We start from the raw sequence: 10370 nt of genomic DNA on the forward strand, positions 1-10370 counted from the left end.
CTTTGCATCATTTGGAACCAGCCCTGTATCGTGGGAAGACTCTACTGATTCCTCTCGAGGAGTGCTTTGGTTGTGGGGGAGTCCATGTATAACTTCTCTATAAGTGTTTCTTGATGTATATTTTGAGACACAAAGGCTAAGAATACAGCACAGAATGTGACAATGCAGAATATAGAAAGAAGCTGTTGGTTACAATTTGTATTTTTAGACTCCTTGTTTCAGGAGGATGCCAAAAGCAAACTTCAGCAGTCAGATCCAACTGCATTATTCCTCATGACAGTATAAAATAGTGAGACAATTTCAGAAACTAGATTAAGAATCAGAGTTTATCTTGCTGCATAAAATTGCTAAAATTGTATAGGAATCTGTATTGTGGATCACAAGTTAATGTAAAAACTCCAAGCTATTTTTTTTTTTCACTTTGTCTGTTTAAGCTACTGGGCAAGTTGTTGCATGAATAAATTTATTTTCTTCCTCTGAAACTGTATAATATTAAATGCTGTGTTGTTGGCATAAAATATAAGTTGATCAGACAGACAAAGATTATTATTCTGACAACTGTATACACAAGGGTACCGTTGTACATTGAATTTCAGTGTGTAATATGGTATGAATCTTCACGAGAGACTCAACTTTCATTGACTGCACAGAAGGTGCTTTTCCTTATTAAATATGGGAGGTGGTCCTGGGGGGATTTTTTAAAACATCTTCATCCATTTTTTTCCCAGCTGGTCTCTGTGCCCTGGGAGGGTGAGGGATCTGGTGGGGTGAGCAATTCTCCCTGGAACACTCGGATGGAGACCGAGTCGTGCTTGAGCACTGGAGTACCTGGAATGTTTTGCCTCAGCAGAACCCACACAAGCCTCACCTTTCCCATTCCATAGGCAGATGTGTGTGCTCTGTCTGGAGCCTGTAGGACACAAAAATTCACCTTAATTCAGTGAAATGTTGCCAGTGAAACCCTAAAATCACTCTGGATCTGCACTCCTGTCATTCCTGGCTGTCACAGACCGTTGCCATCCTCTCTTTCCACCTGCTGATGATTTCTGGGGCACGGGGACACCCACAGACCCTCTTTCACTTCTGCACAAAATGAAGGGCCAAGGGCACAGAGTGAGAGACCCTCTTGTGGAATTTAAACTGCATCCATCACTTTCCTGGCCAGTGCAGAGATATCAGCTTTTATCGGCCATGAGTAATTAGGAGATTTCATCAACTGTCCATCCAGAGGGCTCCCCCACCCTCCTAAATCAGCAACACTGAAGAGACTGTGGAATTTTATGGCCTCTCTGTTCCTCCAGGTTTATTAGTCAGTTAATGGCATTGCTCAGCTGGGAGGGCTCTGGGCACAAGGGTGTAACTGCATTTGGAGCTGATGAAATGCCAGTTCTCTGCAGATTCATATATTGAATTCAACAAGTCACTTTAATCTTTATTTGACATCCCTTTCCCCATCTGTAAATGAGAATCAGGCAGATCTTTCCTGTGAGAGTCTTTGTGTGCCCACTCCCACCCTACATATGGATTTATACATGGCACTATCCCACTGAATGGGTGAGGTTTGGGGGATGAAGGCAGAGCTTAGATCTGGGCTGTGCATCCTTTCTTTAGATCAGACAAAATCAGGGCTCAAACTTCCAAAATTTCTCTTCTTTGCTGTGAAAAGCTGTTAATTGTGATATTTCAGACCTTTTAGAGCCCATATGAAAACTTGGCATTACTAATTTATTGTACAATTTATAGCATCAAAGTCTTCCCAGATGTCCAAAATTCTTCTCATCCTGGTACTTTCTGTTATAACTTTATAGTTTGATGCACTTCAAATCTTGGACTGCACCAGTACCCTTTATAGCAGTACCAACCATAAAGTCTGTATGCATCACCTTTATAGCACAAGTAAGGACTAGGAAATGTTGTCTCTGTGCTACTGATTTGTGCACTATTATGTTGAGAGAGAGTAACAGCTGTAAGGACAAAATAACACTTATTTCACCACCCACAGGAACATGAAATGGCATATATTGTTTTTAAAATTAGCTATCACATGTAAAGTTCTATTGTATATAGCTAAATAATAAAAGTAAGTGCATTTTTAGGTGCTTTTCAAATGAGGTCACAGTGCTGATGAAGTTCTCAGTATTTCTCTGATTTTATGAGATTCCAGGGGCAATGATGAGATGTGTGGCACATGGGTACACGTGGCCAATTTAAAAATGCCCTAAATATAACTTGAAGGGCTAATCACATTTACAGTCCACCAAATGTGTATGAATACATTTTGATGTGAGAAAAACACATCCAGTGAGGAAATAATAAACTATTAGCCTATTAAAGTGAGTATGTTTTATTCACTGCTAATTTTAATTAAGACTCAGACTTAATTCTCATGTGCACCACGGGAAAGATATATTTTGGTACACAGTTTCCACAGCCTCATTTTGCACTTTTTCCTCCACTTAGAAGTGGGTAAATATTTTTTTTTAAAGCAGAGTTGTTTAAGAATGGCCTGAGACACTGCCCCAGCAGCAGCACAGCCTGCCCTGGGTCTCCATCCTCTGCCTGGATGTTTGCAAACCCCACAGGGAGGGCTCAGGGCACACATTTCCTGCAAACTCTGCTCCCCACGGGAAGGACAGCACAAGTCATGAGGAAACAATTCTTTTGCAAACACTGATCCAACGGGAACACTTCAGCATTTTGATCCAGGAGGAGAAATGATCACTGAGGCTACGAGAGCCTTCAAGGCATCTGGAACTCAGAGCAACAGCTCCTGAGTTATTAGCTGGGTAGTTTAGCATTCATCTTCTGAAGTCAGTGCCAAAGGCATACAGGCAGAATAAAGAATAACACCACATTGATAAATATGCATCATTTCCCCCAGCCTTCCACAAGAATTGTGTAAAATGGAAAGGCATAATTGGACTCTTGGTAAATATGATGGATCAGAATTTATTTTGGGGTGGGTTTATCTTTTTTTCCCAGACTGAATCCTTGTAACATCAGATTTCAACCTGCTGTGAGTGACTTCCAGGCCTGATTTACAAATCTTTCCGATGGAGAATGTGGTGTGGAAACAAAATAAATGCTTCCTTGGCTGTGTTTTTTTGGTTTTGAGAACTTACCAGATCTGGGGGAAAAACTGAGCTGTGCCTGCTGAAGGGATGAGTTTGTCACCTTGTGAACTTTCCACTGGCCAGCTGGTGGGATGGGGAGTCCCCAGAGGTCTCCTGTCTCTCCCACTCCTCTCCTGTCCCCTGTCCCACCACAATGATTGTGGCTTCTGGCTCATTCTCACAGCTGACCTACAGCCTGAGTGTGGGACTGAGAAAGGAAAGGATGCAGAATGGCAGTCACTGAGTGCAGCAATCCCATCTCCAAGTTACATTACAAATGGCAAAGGAATTCCCAATACAATGTTACTTCCAGTTTACAATTCCGTGATCCCATTTTCCTCTCGGGGGCAGAAGATCTGAGATGAAAATTGAATGTGCATTATTGTTTTTTGTCTCTGAGGGAGCATCTTTAAGGAACACAGCTCTGACAGAGGCATGGGGAGAGCTGGCAGGTCTGGGCTGGGAAGCTTTTCAGCCTGTCTCCTACCATACACTTATCGTGGTGATGGACCTTTATTTTACCCTTTTGATTATTAAGAACATTATAACCAGAACTGAGAATGCCTTAAAATCTTTTCAGCTCACAGGGCGATGTGTGATAACCTACAGTTAAACAAGAGCAATTACCAAACATTTTTTGCTAATTAGGAGATGGTTTGCCAAACATCTTACCTATTTTTTTAAATTCTATTTTCCAAAAGCAAGTAAGAAACGGCCATAGGAACTACTGGCTGCTGTTCAGGAAGACTTAATGGAATGACCTGTGGTGGTTGCACTGAAATAAAATACAAAACCAGAGATAGCAGAAGGTAAGAATGGCCATACTGTGTTGAACAAAAAGGTGTCGAGCCCAGGCCCTCCACAAGAATATTCCAAGGCATATTCGAGTGCCATCAAGGCCATATAGTTCTGTGCCTACAGCTCCATAAGGATGTCTATGAGGATGTCACAAGCCAAAGGTTGTGTCTGTGTGTTTAATCACCCTAGACAGCTTAATCTTGATTAATTTAGCTGTTCCTTATGCAGGTTATGCTGTACAGCCTCAAAAGCTTAGAGTTAAAAATACATTTTTCTAATGTTAAATGATACTTGATTTGCAGTCTTCCATTTGTCCTTGGAGATTAACATCATGTTTCCTTACCAAGTAAGACACCACCGTAGAGTTACAAATGTTTTATGGCAATTTCAATTGTCTATTTGTTTTCTTCTCTGGCAATAAAATCTCCAAATACATTATTCCCATGCTTTGCCTTCACTTCCATTTCACACAGGGCCACTGATGTGGTTGCAGAAGTTTTTGAGCAGGAGGTGGGAACAAATGACCTCCTGAGACCTCGTCACCCCGAATTATTCTATCAGTCAGTACAATCTAGAGTCAACAATTTCCTTCAGTGCCAAGTACAAACACGTAAACCTGTTTTTAACAGGCATACAAAAGCTACCACAGATTTTCTGCGCAGAAAAAACTTGTGAATTTTCATCTGAGCCTCCCTCTCCATGGAAGCAGCTCTCTAGCACAGCAAGCAGGACGCTGAGCATTTCTGTGCTCCATTTAATCCCACAGCCAGTTGGCCAGCAGCAGCAGGCTGGTGGCCAAGAAGTGTTTGTGGTTTAGTGCTGCTGGGAAAACCTAGAATGAGTGTCTGGTGTCCTTTCCCCACCCCTCCTCCCCCCCAAAGGACATCAGGCTGGGTGTTTTTCTTTCCTACCTGGTGGAACGTGCTGCCATTATTTGTGCAGTGAGTGAGTGGTACAGGACAGTTACAGGTTTTATGTAAGAGGCTGAACATCTGCAGACAAAATAAAAAATTTTATTTGTCTCCCCCTGGCCTTGTATAGTTCGAATAGACAACTGTGCCAGGGTTTTAATATTACCAAATATATGGCAAAAAGAGGCACTAAATCACACAACACGTGGGAAGGAGCACAGACCGATCACATCACACCTGACTGAGCAAACAAAGCAAGAGCATTGGGCTGGAGGGGAGAGCTGGGAGCAGAGGCCTCAAGGTGGTGGTGAAGGAAGAAAGAGGAAGAAAGTTCTGGGACTTGTGTCAGTGCTGGGGAACGAGGTGGCTGCGAGGATGCTCCAGTGACCAGTCTGTGGAACAGCTCAGAGCAGCAGCAGCTGGCCAGGAAGAGCCTGATATTCCTGGAGTCACTTTGTGGACAAAAGCATGGGATGGTGACTTTGTTCAGCCTGAAGATGAAGGCTGATTTGGGGCACAGACGGTGCAGGGCACACTTGTGTTTTCTGCCCTGGCACAGGAAATTCTCCCAGAGCAGTGGCAGGAGCTCTGGGGACCTGCACTGTTATGGAGACAACTGCATGGAAAATGTCAGGGCAGGCTCTGCAGATCACATGTCTGGGTTTGGGGAGGAAAACCCTGACCCTGTCTCTGCTCTCAGAACGAAGAAAAGCAGACTTAAAAGCAACAGATCTATGGTGCTTCCAAATATCCAACAGCAGTTGATCACTGGATTAGAATTTATAAGAAAGAAGTAGCAAATGGTGCAAATTAGTGCACTATTTAGGAGTGAAAATTAATATTTTACAAAATACCCCTCAAACTTCCAATATTGGCATCAGCAAAGAACAAGTACCAGTGTATTTGTATATTCAGGAAAATGACTCCTGCAGGAAGTCTTCCCAAAATTACTTCAGGCTCTGTGTAATTCAGGGAGATAGATGCATATGCCCATGAATTGTTTAACTGTAGAAATGCCTTTTATTCCTGTATAGCAGATGCACAAAGGGAATGGGAATGTTTTATAACTTAGGCTTTTAAGTAATAAATAAATGCTGACATTCTCAGCTGAGACATCTTGATTTTTGCATACTGTGTAATACTGAAGTGTGCAAATATTTTTTTAGAAATAATTATTTTTCTCTCTTTAAAAAGCATGAAACCTCAAGAATATGATAAAACATCACACTTGGTTTTTAAATGCTTTGCATCTTAATATGGTTGAAGTTAAGGCAGTAAGTAATTTCTGAGTTTTTCCCTTGAGCTGCGTAGTTCTTTTCATATGTAATTATTCTCTGAGTGCATTAGATAATGCTATGGTTCCCACAGCTGTATACACATCTATAAATCATTAATGAGGCAGTTAACTGAAACAAAACTATAAAAGATTTGCATTACCCGGCAGAACCCAGCCTTAATTGACTTCCAGTTATTTACAATTAATTTTTCCATTTGGAATAATGATTGCAAGCAACTTAGGGTTTTTTATTACTGAGGAATTAGATGCTGACTATTCATCAAAAGTTTTTACAGAGGGACTGTGTCAGTGGACAGTAATGAGCTGGAGGTAATCTGATTTTTACACGCACATCCACTCCCCCACACTGGCAGAGGGGATGGGGTGGGAGGGGGCACGTGCAGTAAAAGGCAGACAGAAGCCAGCAGAAACTTTTTTGTCCTTTTTATCACCTACCTAAGTTTAACAACAATTAATTTCCTTTCTTTATAGCATCCAGCTGAAAGGCAGTAGGATGAATAGAGCTGGCTGCAGTTCTACATAGAATAAACTGCATGAATGAAGAGAGTAAATATTTATTTTTATCTTACAAGACTGTAAGATAGACTCTGGGGAATAAACGATGCAGAGGCTGCTGAGTAAATATTATTCCATTATGCTATTTAAAAGTTACTTTTATAGAGACATAGAGCACAGAGTAAATCCTCATTAACTTGTCATTGTTTGAGTCAGGCCCAGGATTGGGGCTGTGTGTCAGGGCCTGGACAGACACACGGGAGAGATGAGCTCTCTGTGCCGTGTAAGCACAACTCTCGCTGACAGTAACGGGCTGGGGATGTGCTCATCAGGAGGGGATGTCACCTTCAAATTCCTAATAAAACTTAAGTCAAAAATCACTGAGCCCATTTGCAGCAGCTGAGGTTATCTCTGTTACCCTTCAGCGTTCCCTGTCCTGAATGCCTGAGCACACAGAGCTCAGCAGTGGAGATTCCTGTTTGTGAGCCACAGTGAGAAATGAGTGAAGGCTCAGGTACTGGGGTTCCACTACACTGGACCTGCTCTCCTTGGAAATCTTCCCTGAGACTGACCATGTGATCCTTTAGCGACTTCCCCTCACCACCCTTACTGGGTACAAAACACATTCAGTAAACATTTGGGTTGTTCTCTGTTCTCCCCCTCAGCTACAGCTGCCATGCTGAGGAAGTTCAACGACCTGCTTTATTTCCTTGTTTAAAATAAATAATTTTGTTGCCCCTTGGCTAACCATTTAAGGCTCTCCACTCGTGCCAGCTGGCTGGGCTGCTCTGAGCCAGGGAGTGCAGGTGAAAGCAGCCCTGTGAACACAGGGAGGGCAGTTGCAGTGGGCATGGGGAGCTCTGATTTCTGTGCATGTGCTGTAGACCAAGAGACAGACACCGGCGAATGTGGGGGAGTTTAATTCTGAGTGACGGCAAAGCAAGTGGCTGCTCTCTGCATTATCAATAGGTGCCAGCGAAAGGCCACTGGAATTATCTAGGAAATGACAATCCAGCACTGGTAACCTTGAAAATCCTGCAATCTCCTGCTGGAGTCATTTTTCCCAGGTTCTGTTCCGCTGGGCTGTGCTGCAAAGTGTAATGTAAAGTAACGTGACAGCCTAGCCATGGGTCATTCAGCCTGTCAGTAATTCCAGGCTTGGCAAATTGGTCCTGCCTCCTCACCAGTCCATGAACTTCACAGATACTTAACTTACTCATGCTACACTGCCTACTGCATCAGTTTAGCTGGAAAAGCCACTTCATGTGTGAAGCGTGAGAGGCTTTTCCTTTGGAAATGGGGCTGGTACCAGACGAGCAAACAATATTATTATTTTCATTAAGATATCACATCCTGTCAACACACAACACTGGCAATTGCATTTCAAATAACTGTGTCTTGACAAGTTGTACAGTACAATTTAGACAGTGTTTTTGCTGTGTCCATGATCCTTCTTACTGGGCTTGTTGTCCTGGAGTGGGAAAAGCTCTGTTTGTAAACTCAGAAGTGCAAGAACTCTTTATGCACAGAGGTGATACTGCTGACATTGATTTTTTTTTTTTTTTTTTTTTTTTTTTATGGGTGCAAAGTATCAAACTGATCAACCCCCTGTTTCCTGTAGGAATCCTGAACAGTCTGTTACTGCCTGTCTTCAGGCAGCAAGAAAGAAATACCCTGGCTTGGGAGTTTCTTGAGGGTTTGCTTTGAAGAAGCCAAAACCAATTTAAGTGAAAACAAACTTTCACTTGGTGAAAATTTCTGTTAATTTAAAAAAACTAGTAACTCTGAAAACCATGCAATTTACTCACCAGATCTTACAAACCAGCAGCCTTCGTCCTGCAGGGTTTCTCATCCCAGTGGCAGAGTTCTCACTTTCCTGTGGCTCCTTCCAGCTGGGTTTGGTTTGGTGTAAGAGTCAGCACCTGTGAATCCAGGCTGTGGATTAAACACAATGGCTTTTCTCTTTTCCCTTTATGCTTTTTTCTTTCCTTCCCCCAAGTTAGTACGAGCTGAACATAACATACCAGAAGAAATGAAGAATTACAGTGAGGATGTCAAGAGTTATATTTTTTCCTTCAGAATGGAATCTCAATATTCAACTACAAGGAAAAAGCCATGAAAAGAATCAGAGCTTTTTCCACTGCTTTGCACATTGTAGAGTCATTTCAACATTGTAATATAGGTGTCAAACGTTACTAAATCAGCTGTCAAATGCTATCAAACCCTTACTTTGCACAGGTGTAAATGATCACATAAACTGCAAAGCACTGATCCGACACCAAAATCTCTGTGTGCCATTTCTGTCTACAGCAGTTTTACAGAACTATCAAGAGAAAGTCCAATAGAGAGTTTATTCCTTGTTATTTAAGCTTTTTGGTCTGTTTTCTTACTTTTAGGGATGTGGGTTCCCCCTCTGCTCCAGCTGACACCAAGGAAGAGAGTGCAACAATTTGTATGGAACAGCTTTGGACTGATCTGCAAAGAACAATATTATGTTCCATAATAATGTTCCAAATGTTAAAGAATTTTTCCTGCCAAAACCTCTCTTCTGTAAGTGCCCCAGCATCATCAACTGATGGCAGCACAGCTCTGGGAATAAACACTTTCAGCTAATGGCAGGAATTGTCAGGGGAATCACGAAACAGGTATTTCTCCCTGATACAGAATGAAACATATGATTAAAGTTAAATGCCAAATCCTACCAGCACTGGAGTGAATTAAGGTTTATTTTTCATTCCTGTTAATTCTTTCCTCTCTTTTTAGCTAATTCGTCTTGTTTCATTTAATGCCAGTGGTTTTTCCTGTTTGGCCACTTTGGATGGGGGGGACAATTCACTTTAGGCACGTGGCTTTGGGTAACAAGATTAAAGCTTCAGGCAAAGCCCTGACCCTAAAGGAGCGCTCTGCAGGCTCCCTGTGCCATGTTCAGCTCTCCAAAGGCAGGGCAGTGTGACCATAAACACCCTGCCCCTCCTGCAGCACAGTCCCAAAGGTGCCCTGGTACATCCACGTGCTGCTGGGACACTCAACTGCTTAATGCAGAGTGTTTAAATCAGGCTGTGCACAGCAAAAACTCTCTTAATAACCTCAGTGTGAGGGGTGGTGTACTGCAATGTTTATTGTGAGGGGGCTGTGACACAAACCTTACTTACCACAATGAAACCATCTTCAGGTAACAACCCAAAATGAATTTGTCTCCACTGTTTTACTTTGGACTTTCTTGTGAAAAGTGAGTCTGGCTCACTGGGGGCAGACTGAAGCACACAGTGATTAATTAGAGCTGGACCGATTTTGTATAGTTCAATATGAACATGTCACTTCTCTGGCTGCTTCATCTCCATCTTCCCTCTGATCAGGCAGAATTTATTCCAGAATGCTTGCTCTGGTACCAGAAGCAGCAGGTGTACATATATATATACATATACAGATAGATGTATAGATGTATATATGTATATATGCATACATGTATATATGTATATATGTGAGGTCAGTGGCTCCTGGGACTGGTACAACATCCAGGAGACACTTGTGGCAGGCTTGGAGCTCCCAAACACAGCAAACCCCTCCCCTTTTCCCACACCTGACCCCTCTTGGATACAAAAATTGATAGATGGTGAAAGGGATCTACTGCTCAGTGAATACACATTTCAGTGTCCTTTCTGAAAGAGCTGTGAAAGCATTTTCGAACATGCTAGGCTGAATGTATGTTAAAATAGTTTAACTATTATAAATCATCCTGGTTTTAAAGTATCACTT

The 10370-nt window shown here is 42.3% G+C and overlaps 1 long non-coding RNA gene across 1 annotated transcript; it reads right to left on the minus strand.

The window, feature by feature from the left end:
- Positions 1–3136: 3136 nt before the first annotated feature.
- LOC138110179 (uncharacterized) lies at positions 3137–8538 on the minus strand. Its single transcript, XR_011150812.1, has 4 exons — positions 8423–8538; positions 4823–4903; positions 3786–3888; positions 3137–3321 (listed from the first exon to the last, which is right to left on the minus strand). It is a non-coding gene; the product is annotated as an uncharacterized lncRNA (long non-coding RNA).
- Between the last annotated feature and the right edge of the window lie 1832 nt (positions 8539–10370).

The sequence above is a fragment of the Aphelocoma coerulescens genome, chromosome 4A, assembly GCF_041296385.1.
Source record: "Aphelocoma coerulescens isolate FSJ_1873_10779 chromosome 4A, UR_Acoe_1.0, whole genome shotgun sequence".
Lineage (NCBI taxonomy): Eukaryota > Metazoa > Chordata > Aves > Passeriformes > Corvidae > Aphelocoma > Aphelocoma coerulescens.